General features: G+C 43.6%; 1 long non-coding RNA gene across 1 annotated transcript in view; it reads left to right on the plus strand.

The window, feature by feature from the left end:
• LOC124854822 overlaps positions 1 to 9,287 on the plus strand; it is a 73,332-nt gene extending 64,045 nt beyond the window's left edge. The window contains exons 4-5 of the long non-coding RNA XR_007034836.1: positions 6,507 to 6,586; positions 8,706 to 9,287. This is a non-coding gene — a long non-coding RNA (uncharacterized LOC124854822). The remainder of the gene's footprint in view (positions 1 to 6,506; positions 6,587 to 8,705) is intronic.
• The last annotated feature ends 2,847 nt before the right edge of the window (positions 9,288 to 12,134 follow it).

The raw sequence follows: 12,134 nt of genomic DNA on the forward strand, positions 1-12,134 counted from the left end.
AGGTCTGTGTATAATAAAGTGTCCTGGCTCACTGACAGTGTTTTGTTTATAAATCTATCCTGGTTTTAAAGTTTGATCTTCTTCTAAAAACACATTTTACTGCCGTGCCGTCCGTTACGTTTTCTTTCTTTTTTCTGGCCTCAGCAGCCACTCGAGAGGCTCCAGCAGATGCCAGCCATCTCCCACAGTGACTGTTTGGTTTTGCAGGTTTAATTCCCGATGGGTTTGGGTCCAGAGTGATTAGGCTGTGCCCTAAAGGCCAGCGGGCTTGTCAGGTGTCTCCACACATTAACGTTGTTCTGCTTGCACCCTGAGCCGACAGCACAGCGAGGCGGAGGGCTGGAGGAGAAACGCTGATCTGGCATGGTGGGAGGCACAGAGGATCCCAGTGTTTAATTGTATTCTTCATACGCCAAATAATCTTTGAAAATATGTTTTAATTCAATTTTTTATTAAGAGCGAGGGGACTTATCTGACATTTAATAAACCCAGTGGGTTATCTGTGGAATTTAAATGGTTGTATATTGGTTCTTTTGTCCACTTATGTGAGAAAACTTTCTAAAACTCCTTAATTTAAAGTCTTAAAATAGGTTTTCTTCTAAATAATCTAAAAAAATCTAGCCACTGGGATTAAAATGAACTAGATTTTTAGTGTCGTACAATTTGTATGGTGTGAACAATGTGATAAACATTTAAATTGAATTCTCTCTGTGTATAATGAAATAAGGTTTCATTTCCATGACTGAGGCCCTTTTCCTTTCTATAGTCTTCTCCCCTCTGTTTGTAAAAGCAACACTAATGGATGCCACCTCAACATTTTCGTCTTTAGCCTTTAACCCTAAAGCCAGCGGAGAGATAACACAGCCGACTCTTCTCCGCTGGATTCAAATAAACTTGCATTGTGTCTGCGCACAAACAACTTCCTGCACGCAGACATTCAGCTTGTTAACGGGGGCGGGCAAAACAACAAAACAAAAAAAACTCAGGCTCTTCCTGCTTTTGACCTCCAACCCCGTCCTACCCCGTCCACACCCACCGCGTGCACAGCAGGGTGCAGCTATGGGGGGGAGGTGGTGCTGAGGAGATGGCGTTAGGCTTTAGTGCGTGTCTGTGTAGGCAGAGGAGGTGATGTTAGGCTTTTACAGGGGGCTCGTGTCCTGTTCTGAAGTATGGGAGGAATAAAGTGGAGGAGGTGGAGGGGGAGATGAGGAGACCTGCTGAGAGGGCAGCCTATATGCACTCCTCCTCCTTCCTGCTATACCTCTCCCTCCATCCCTCGCCTCTTTTCACCCTCCTCCTCTTCCTCCCTCTCTGTCTCCAGCCGTGGGGGCAAAGTACATTACATGCTTGCTAATCAAACCTCCATTACAAGTTTGGAGGGAATGAAGCAAGAGTTCTGAGGAGTCTTCTTCTTCTTCTTCTTCTTCTTCCCTCTTTCTACTCACTTCAGTCTCCTTCACCTTCCTTCTTCTCCTCCATCTCCTCCGAAAGCCTCTTAACTTTTGAACGGTGTGTAATACGCTGGAGGTTTTCCACCGACATGGTCACATGCGATGCCAGAATCCTTTTCACAAACAAAATACCACAAATATACTTTGAAATGCTAAAAACACAGGAAGCAGGAATCGTTTTCTTATGTCGCCTCAATGCCAACGAGTATAAAACACTGAAATCAATGTGGATTCGTTATTAAAGGATGTTTTACAGTCGCTGCCATGATGTCACATTGCAGCAACAAGTCTTGCAATTTCTTTAGTTATAAAAGTACAAATTTGAACAACTTGACGGACGCATGAAAATTGTAAACTGAATTTCGGAGCCTGTCATAAAACTGGCTGCAGGTCACAAGCTAAATGTCGTGGAATCCTTCTGAAAGTCAGAATACAGAGAAGGAAACATGAAATGTGACGTCTGATGAAACGTCAAACAACGCGGCTCAAAGCACAGGATTGTTAGAAGTTTAAAAATAATATCTGCTCACTACTTTCTTGTTTCCCTGTTGTCTAAGTTTTCATCTGAACCAGAAAGTAGTGGCAGACATGTTTTCCTTTTGGTTTGTGTGTTCTCCAGCTCCTGCAAAGCATTTAAATGTTAAGAAAATTTTAAGACAACGTGTTGATTAGAATTTGAGATCGTTTGTTGATGCAACACACTTTGGTTGGGTGGTGGCACAAAAGAGAGGTTAAACTGGGAAGAGTTTAGCCTCTGGGGAGCATGATTGCTCTCATTTGTTTACACTGATCAGCCACAAGATTTAACCTGCTAACTGGGTTTAAGTCTAAAATAAGATTAGCCACAAAAGTAAAGCTGCAAACTAGTCTTACAAGATAAAAATTTCCCAGAGGGGCTGAGAACACAAATGTCCGAGTCGGTCGAATCAGACATTTTCCGGGAACTTTTCCTACTCAGAGTAAAATGTCCAAGTGAGAAGAGAAATTAAAATAACAAAACAAAATTAATACTAATATCTCAGGACGAAAATATGTCCTACACGTTAGAAATTGGAGGAAAAGAAACAGATTGAAGAGTGTTGATGTGCTCTGAACAAAAACTGTCCGACCCGGACAATCTCCTGCTGCTTTCTTCACATGTGAAAGGCAAACCAGGAAGATTTAAGACCCAATTTTCCAGAGTTCCTGTCTGAAAACGGCTTTAGACTCATCTTCTGGGAGTCGTGGATAACGACGAGCGAGTCTGGCTGGTTGAGTCTAGTTCACCAGAACCAGAAAGTCACCTATCAGCAAAGTTTAAGTTTTGGATTCATTACAGTTGGAGATTCTACTCTTGTCTAGTTTGAAACTGCATTAGAATCCATTGTAAACTAAACTAACAGCTCACTGGGAAACAGTGGGCTGATTTGAATAAGCTGCGGAAGCCCCCTCAGAGCTCTGTGGTCTGCCAACCGTACAGGGGATCAGAGGATGAGGTCTGCACAATACCACAGTGACACACACTGGATCTACTGTACACAATATCTGGACTTACATATTGAAAGCGATACACACAGCAACACAAAAGACATAGCGGAGACAGTCTTACAGGGGTAATTAGCCATGCACCCAACCGAAGCTCAATTAGCATAAGAGCACAAGCTCTCCCAACACAAACAGGCAGCTTCTGAAACGTGCTCTGTTGCTTTTAAGTGTTGTGCTCGTTGAAAACACAGAGAAGCTGTCATATAAGAGCAGAAAGTCCATTTTATCATTTATTCTTATGCAATAATGACACTTTAGTAGAGTTAAATTCAAAGTGTAGATATCCTGCTAATATTTTCTCTAGCACAGTTTTTATGTGCACTCGTTTAATCTCCACTTTCTACCGACACAGTGAAACACACACACTTGTGTTATTTACAAACTGAGAAAAGAACAGGTTGAACTTAACTGATACTTATAATAATAATTTATCACGCTGCTTCCTTCCTTTCTGTTGGTAATTGGATTTAGTGAACACCTGTATAAGTGTAGATTGTTCAGGGGATTATGGTCAGGGAAGCCTTGAGTCACCACTAATTATCATCACGCACACAGCGGGACACAGAGTGTTCTCATATTTCCCCCTGCACCAAACTCCAGAGAGTTAATTGATATTTTGAGGTCGTTGTGGCTTTAGCTTTCGCCGGTGGACATCATAGTAGAGATTGACGGGTTGTCAGGTAGTTATTATTCTAGGTTTCTCACTTTCTTTTGGCTCCACGATGAGTTTCCGGTGCATGTGTTCACTCAGGCATTTTGTGTTTGTCGAGCATTTGGCTTTAACTTGTTTTTGTGTGGAGAAGTTTAAATTCAGCCCCAATGGTTTCTACAGTGTTTGATTGTGATTAAACTCTCGAGAAAGCTTATGTGAGGTTGTTCTAAAGTCTGATTAGAGCTGCTTCCAGACCTGCTCTGAACTCAGGATATTCTCCGGAAATGATCCAGAGCCTCTGAACACCAATGTCTGAGTCAGTTGCTGCATGCGTACAATTTCTACAATTTAAAACTCTGGATGATGTTCGATTCAGCCCATGTGAGAATACAGCAGGAGAGTGTTTAATGAAGAATACAAATTAAAACACAGGTCTTTTGAGATAAGAACCGATGCTGGTGTCAATGTGTTGTAAACAAAACAAACATGTCCCGTCTGCTGTTCCCACCTGAACGCTCCGGAGATGTTCTTGTTGTTGTGAACGCGTCCGACCCAGAGAATCTGCTGCTGCGTCGTTCATATGTGACAGGAACAGTTCAGAGAAAGGCCGGATCCGAGTGTTTGGACTTTCTCTGAAACTCATGTCAATCTCAATGTTTCGAAACGCAATTTTAATGAAGTGATACACAAATGAGAACAGTGTTGACGTCTGTGTTTGATCCTTGAAATGAAAAACACCAACCAGAGAGAGAGAGAGAGAGAGAGATGTGAGTCCCACACTGAAATATGAGATAGCCGTGTAGCTGTTGACTGAGAGAGAGAGAGTGTGTGTGTGTGTGTGTGTATGTGTGCGTGTGCTTGTGCGCGTGTGCTTGTGTGTGTGTGTGTGTGTGTGTGTTTAGATAAGCGATGAACAGACAACGCTTGTCCTCAAGTCAAAGAGCTCCAGTGGCTAAAACCCATCAGGCACCATCACACACACACACACACATTCTCACACGGACAGGTGATACATCATGGATGTGAAAAGGAGGGGAGAATTGGGGGTAAGGATGGACAGATGAGAAGGAGGTGAAGTGGGGGGGAATGGGGGGGGGGGGGGTAAGGAGGAACCCAGCGGGTGACAGAGGAGCAACAGACAGTTACTCCACTTTATTCACGTATGTAAGAAACGGTGAAACTGACGAGATCATCACAGAGATGATGTCTCAGGTCGTCTTGTGTCTCTACTGTTGAACTTTTTAACTTTTAAACAAATCAGGAACAGTGATGTTGTTTCTCTCAACTTTCTGTCAATCGATGGGAAACTGTAAAGAGGCCGAGAGGGAGTTTGTCTCGCTGACATGTTAAATGCACAATAAACACAGATGGTTGAATATGAAAACATGATAAATAACATCAAACATACAATAAAAATAGTTGAAACAAAAGCTTAACTTAATGATGATGACGACACGATGAGATGAAGAAACACGGGAAGCAGAGGTAGTGTGTCCTCACAGTGTCGTTTGTTTGTTTGTTACCAAGATTGTGCAAAAAGTACCGAACAGATTTCCACAAAACTTGGTGGAAGTGTGAACAATTTGGTGCAGAAGAAAAAATCTGGATCTAGTGAATTTAAATCTGGTTTTATAAACTGTTGGGTCTGGTCAGAGCTTTGTGCTCCACATGAGAGACATTCTAGGGAAGAGAGGTCATTTATCCAGTTTGAAGCAGACAGTGGACGATAACAACAACAACTATCTAAGAATCTACTAAGTACTCATTGGCAATGAGAAATAACTTTATTTCAAAAACATGATGGAGCTCTCACTTAATGTCCTGCACTTCAATTCATGTGAGAATATCCCAACGGTTCAAGACAAAAATAAAACCGATCAGTTCAAATATTTCCGACTGTAAAAACCTGACTTTAGAGGCAGATGCTCTCTGATGCTGCGCCACTCTTGGATTTAGACTTAAGTCTTATTTAAATCTGTGTAACTTTAAATTCTTGGGATGGCGAGATGAGAGCGGGGAGGAAGGGAGTGATGGACAGCTCGAGGGAGGGAAAGAGAGAAGGGCGGATGGGGGGGGTGTATAGTGCAGCAGAAACTTCCCATGCTGGCCTCCCAGTGTGGCTACGTAATGAGGGCAAGGGACACAGACACACACACACTCACGCACACACAGACACACACTCGGGGCCGAGCATGGCCCCACGGCTGATTAGCGGCACACAAAGGCCCCAAACAGAAGTAGCAGAGGACACACAATGGGAGCAGGGCCTCAAGGCGTGGTTTACTTCTGCCCTGAGGGAGGGGGCGAGAGAGGTAGAGAGACAGTGAGAGACGGGGAGAGAGAGAGAGAGAGAGGGTCCCACTGAGCAGGACGGGCAACCGAAGGGGGGAGGGAGGTGGGGAGGGAGGAGGGGGGGGGGGGGAGAGTTCGCCGGGGTTAGAAAAGTGACAGAAGCAGAGAGGAGTTTTGTTTTTGTCCTGATAGAGACGTGGGTTCTGCTGCAGCGTCAGGAAACTCGCAGGTGAACGGGTCGACTTCACGACCGCGTCACCCCAAAGTAACCCCCTCATATTAAATACAGAAATATCAATCAAATCAGAACATGCATTGTTGCATTCGTATATGAATAAACTTATTCACTACCTATAAAACTATGGAATCAGTTCTGATCGTCATCATGAAGCAGGAGAGTTGAGACACTTGTGGCCCCGGGTCCTAATCCCTCAGATGAGGATTGTCGGAGTTCTCGCTGCCTCAGTTTACGTCGAGAGCTTCGACATCATCCCAGCGGCTCTTTGCATAGATTAATACACATCTACACATTTCTCAGAATGAATATTATACCACAACGACTAATGAGCACGGTCTTCTTTTCACAGAGGAGCAGTAATCTCCACTGTTCAATTAGCTGCAGGAACCAGGCCCACGCCACCTACACTTCCTGACCACAGGGGGAAAGGTATGGATCTTCTGTCTGTTTCTTTCCTTCTCTCCGTCTCTATCGATCCTCCCTCGCTTTCCTGGACAAACGTCTGACCCGCACAGGAATCTAAACCAACACAAACCACTTCATCATATAAATAAGCTTTAAATCTGAATTTTGTGGAATATTCACCAAGAGGCAACGGAGGAATAAAAATGACAGGGGGGGGAGTTTAAATCTACAGAGACAATTTAGCTTTTCCTGTTTTTCCAATTACTCAATGCTATTTAAATACACTAGAGCTGACACACACACACACACACACACACACACACACACACACACTCACACACACACACACACACACACACACACACACAACATTAATGGTCCTCAGCCACGGAGAGGCTCCTGAAATAAGTCACGCACTAATTGTATTTGATAAATCATAAAGGGAGCCCATCAGAGGAAAGCTAGCTGTAATAAAATGATAAAATGGACAATTATGAAAAAAATCCCCGGCCTTTAATTTCCTAAACACACTCCAGAGAGAGAGAGAGAGAGAGAGAGAGAGAGAGAGAGAGAGAGAGAGAGAGAGAGAGAGAGAGAGGCCGCTTAAGCCGCCGCGATTTGACGCGATGCTCAACACGTTGAATTACTCCACAGGCCTGAGAAGAGGTCGTAACTCCACAGATCTCCAGTCGCTGCTGCTTCACCTCAGGCTGCTCCTCTTGTTTCAGGCTGCTCCTCTTGATTCAGGCTGCTCCTCTTGATTCAGGCTGCTCCTCTTGTTTCAGGCTGCTCCTCTTGTTTCAGGCTGCTCCTCTTGATTCAGGCTGCTCCTCTTGATTCAGGCTGCTCCTCTTGATTCAGGCTGCTCCTCTTGATATGTTCCCTCATAGTGAACAAGCTCGGGACTGTAAAGATTACATATATGAAAATGACAGAGCAAGATGGCGGCGTTTGTCTACAACATGTTTCGGCTTCATCTCTGGATAGTGGGAGACTGTGGATACACGTCATCAGTTTCATCACTTTCTCGTGTATCTTTCTGTATAATAGTCATAATATGTGTGATCTCTACTCTTTGTGTGTTTTAATAACCTAGTGAGCACGAGTGGTAGCACAGATTCATAAAGTTCATCTGCACATTCAAAGATCGCTGTAGCTTCAGTGGTGCAAAGCTTCATGGAAAGATCAGCAATCGTGTCTAAATGACAATAAATGATCTGACTGTACTAGTGCATATTATATTAAACCTGAGGTAACGCTCATTAAAACATCGATGTAGCTGCCAAACAGTAATTTAGAAGTGTGTATTTTTTTGTACAGGCCTCTGTTGGCAGTCAGGAAACATGACGACACAAACCCATCCCTCTATTGTCAGGGTCACATTAGCTCTTTGAGGCTCACGTGTAATTTTTTTCACGGTCGTATAAAGAAAAGAAAAAAAAAAACATTCCTCACCGAGACTCCTCTGGCATGACGGCGTGAGATCTGCACCGTAAAGAGCTGAAGAATCAGATCTTTTGGCTCCTCATGTGTGTGTGTGTGTGTGTGTGTGTGTGTGTGTGTGTGTGTGTGTGTGTGTGTGTGTGTGTGTGTGTGTGTGTGTGTGAACTATGTGGCTGCTGTGTAAAATAACATGGAAAAGGTGATTTTCCACTATAGTGAGGTTTCCACAGTGTGTTTCCCTCAGGCAGCGGCAGAGACATGATTGAATTTGTGTGTGTGTGTGTGTGTGTGTGTGTGTGTGTGTGTGTGTGTGTGTGTGTGTGTGTGTGTGTGTGTGTGTGTGTGTGTGTGTGTGTGTGTGTGTGTGTGAGACCATTGCTTTGACTGAGATGCCTCGTCCCTCTGCTTCATCTCCACCTTCTCATTCATTGGCTGAATTAGACACACATTAGTTTCCTTTAAACCAAATACAACCACATTTCCAGTTTTTACTGACATTTGTTTGTTTTGCCGCAATATTCAAATAAAAAGCCTCATTTTTTCTCCATTATTCCTGAAAAGCAGTCGTCCTGGAGACGTGTGGTTCCCGTGTTACAGCAGCGTGATACCGGGGAGAGGAGAGAGTTAATACATGAACAACCTGAGTGTGTGTGTGTCTCCTGTTCACCGACACCAACCCTGCTCCTCTGTCTCCCTGTAGGTGATCGTGATGGTGGAACGTCCAACCGGGAGGAACACAAGAGCTGGAGAAGATGCTGATGCTGTGACTTCACACACACACACACACACACACACACACACACACACACACACACACACACACACACACACACACAGGCTGCAGTATGAACCAGTTCCAGGTGAATCAAACTGAATTAAAGTGAATTGATCTGAACCTGAATGGTTTCAGTTGGACGGGCACCAGGACACTTGACTCTACCTGCTGTTCTTGGCTCTTTATGTTTTATTTTCACCGTCGGGCCTCAGAACTGCTTGTTCCTCTCATGTCTGTGTGGGTTTTATCCAGCTGACACCGGGTCGTCGGCGGGTTGATCCCCGGCTCGTCTAGGCCACTTGCCAAACTGTCCTGGGGCAAGATAGTGAACCCCAAACAGACTGAGGGCTGTGTGTTAATCTACAGTTGTATTAATCTATATTAATCTGTTCAGAGCCAGAAGAAGCTGCAACATGTTTCTGTTTTGTTCTTTTTTTTTAAAGCTGGAAAATAAAGCACCTTGTTCTTTTATACATATTAAATAAAGATGAAATGAAACCAGACAAACTTTCATATGATCTGACTGTTCTCAATGGGTCTTTATTTCTTTACATCTGCAATGTAAAGGAAAAGTTTCTGTTCATCTTCAGTGAGCGACACAAGCGAGACAGTGACAGACACACACACACACACACACACACACACACACACACACACACACACACACAGAACGATAGCCACTGGCTATCTGCAGCAGTAAGTGTAAATGATCGCATAGCTGTGGTCATAACTCACAGTCATACAGGCTACTGATGAAAGCTGACACCCAATGTCTCAGTATGTGTGTGTGTGTGTGTGTCACCCTCTGTATGTATGTGTGTGTGTGTGTGTGTGTGTGTCACCCTCTGTATGTATGTGTGTGTGTGTGTGTGTGTGTGTGTCACTTTAGACTCTTCATGTCGCTTCCCTTCCCTTCTGTCTCTTCTCGACTTCCTCCTCCTCGATGCCTCGGGTGATGAAACTGACTCTGTTAAATTAGACCAATACCCCCCCCGTCCATCTTTTCCTCCACCCATCTCCACTCACACACTCACAAACACACTCACACACTCTCTCACTCTCTCACTCTTGTTTGCCCAGGCTCTAGCAGCACATTAGTGTGTTTAACCTTATTGATTGGGTCGAGTCTATTGATAGAAAGCAGAGTGATCGATCACTGATATCTGTGTTTCCAGGGCGGAGGTGAGTCGATGGTGATGGACGACAGGTTGATCACATTCTGAAGTGAAGAGACACACACGGGGACAATGGCCTCACTGAATAATTACTAATAAAGAAAACTCCTGAAAGGTTTGATACACAGACTTTTTCCTTCAGAGGATTAATGCACTTTTGATGAACTCTGTGAAACCTGGATCCTCTGGAACGTGTGAGTCAGATCAACACATTCAAACATGTGAACAACAAACAACCTGTGGATGAGGAGGAAAGACAGGAAATACAATCAAAGCAGGTTTTTGCACAAACAATTACACGTTTAAGCTTAGTTATAGTATAATAGTCAATAAGAGAAGGATTAAAGAAATCAATGCTCTTACATTATAACTCTGAAATATATTTGACTGGTATTGTCCAACAAACCGATGATATAAAACTTTTCATAAAAGAAATTCTGATAAATATTCCTTCAGAGGCAACAATTTAGAAAAATGTGAAATCTTTTATTAATTCTGCAAATATCGAGAATGTCCCTCGGAGCTCGTTCGTCCACGAGGATCCAACAGGCTCCTTCAAATCATGAGTGTCAAATAATAAAAAAGTACTTAAACTGCATGTGATGCTTGTTCTGTGTCAATAAAAGAGAAAATTCATGCTTGTTTCATGTTTAATTGAACAGTGGATCTGATGTTTGGTGACGGTGTGTGTGTGTGTGTGTGTGTTGGCGTCCAGAGCATCCTTTGTGTTGCTGGAAATAACTATGACTTGTCACATTGAACCGGCTGCTCACCTTCAACCTCATTCAGGAACCATCCCCTGTGTGTGTTTGTGTGTTTGTGTGTGTGTTGAGAGAGAGTGAGAGAGAGAGAGAGAGAGAGGTCAAGCTGGAACAAACGGAGGCAAAATCATTGTTCCTAATGGAAAAACACAAATTCACCTTCACTAATACAAACACACTAAACCTTCAGCAGAGAAACTCTGCGGCCACTACGCTGAACGCAACGCTGAACGCTCACAATGGGGAAGGTTTGGATTTAGGGAGAGTTCATGGCTCAGGTGAAAACTCGTCCTTTGTCACAGTCACAGTAATAAGCACATAGATAATGTCTCACAGTCGCTATGGTTATAAGGACAAACGTTGACGATCGCTTTGAAACAGGATGCAAATACAATTTTACTTGTATAGCACCAAATCATGACATACATGATCTCAAGGCACTTCACATATGAAGGTTGAGACCTGAAGATTTAAACAATCAGTTCCAACAATGAGCAAACACAGACTGTGCAGATAAAACACGTCTCAGTCTCCATAAAGCATCTGATTTTCCATCATGTCCGACCTGGTGACACAACGAGAAACACAGTGAAGCTGCTGTGATCTCCTTTGATCTGCTTTGATCTGCTTTGATCTGCTGTGATCTGCTGTCTTTACTGGTCACTCTGACATGTCTCATCTCATGTAGAGAAACAAACAGTGTTTTATGTGATCCTCTCACCAGAAAGGTTCTGTGAAGGGCAGCGAGTGGCAGAGAGGTAAAGGTGGTTCAGAGGTTTGTCACAGAGCATGTGAGCACACACACACACACACACACACACACACACACACACACACTGTAATTGAAAACCTACCCCTTTAACATTGTGAAATGCCCTTAAGCCCTCTGGAATACTCTCATCTCTCTCATTCTCTCCCTCTCTCTCTCCATCACACACACACACACACAGAGTAGAAAGGGAAAGCAAGAGAGAAATGGTTGAACATTATTACAGTTCAGGTAGAAGGTCAGAGAGAAGGCACCTGTCTCACTCTCTCTCTCTCTCTCTCTCTCTCTCTCTCACTCTCTCACTCTCTCTCTCTCTCTCTCTCCCTCTCTCTCTCCTCACTGCTTCTCTTTGTCTCGCTGCCAAAGCATAAAATTAAACATTTGATTTCATCCTTGAAGGAGACGACTGCTAATTATCTTTTGGACTGGGAGGAGGAAGACGAGCAGACAGACAGACAGACAGACAGACAGATCAGCAGGTAGACAGGCAGGTTACAGAGTCTCTATTCTGCAGACGGATTCAGACACTAAACCTTTGTCTGCACTGAAGTCTGTTCTCTTTATATTTGAACTCAAATTCATCATAATAACGTCATGTATAGTTTGTCAACGCTGTGAAAAACAAGCTTTTAATAACTGAGTTAAATAT

This window comes from Hippoglossus stenolepis, chromosome 14 (genome assembly GCF_022539355.2).
Source record: "Hippoglossus stenolepis isolate QCI-W04-F060 chromosome 14, HSTE1.2, whole genome shotgun sequence".
Lineage (NCBI taxonomy): Eukaryota > Metazoa > Chordata > Actinopteri > Pleuronectiformes > Pleuronectidae > Hippoglossus > Hippoglossus stenolepis.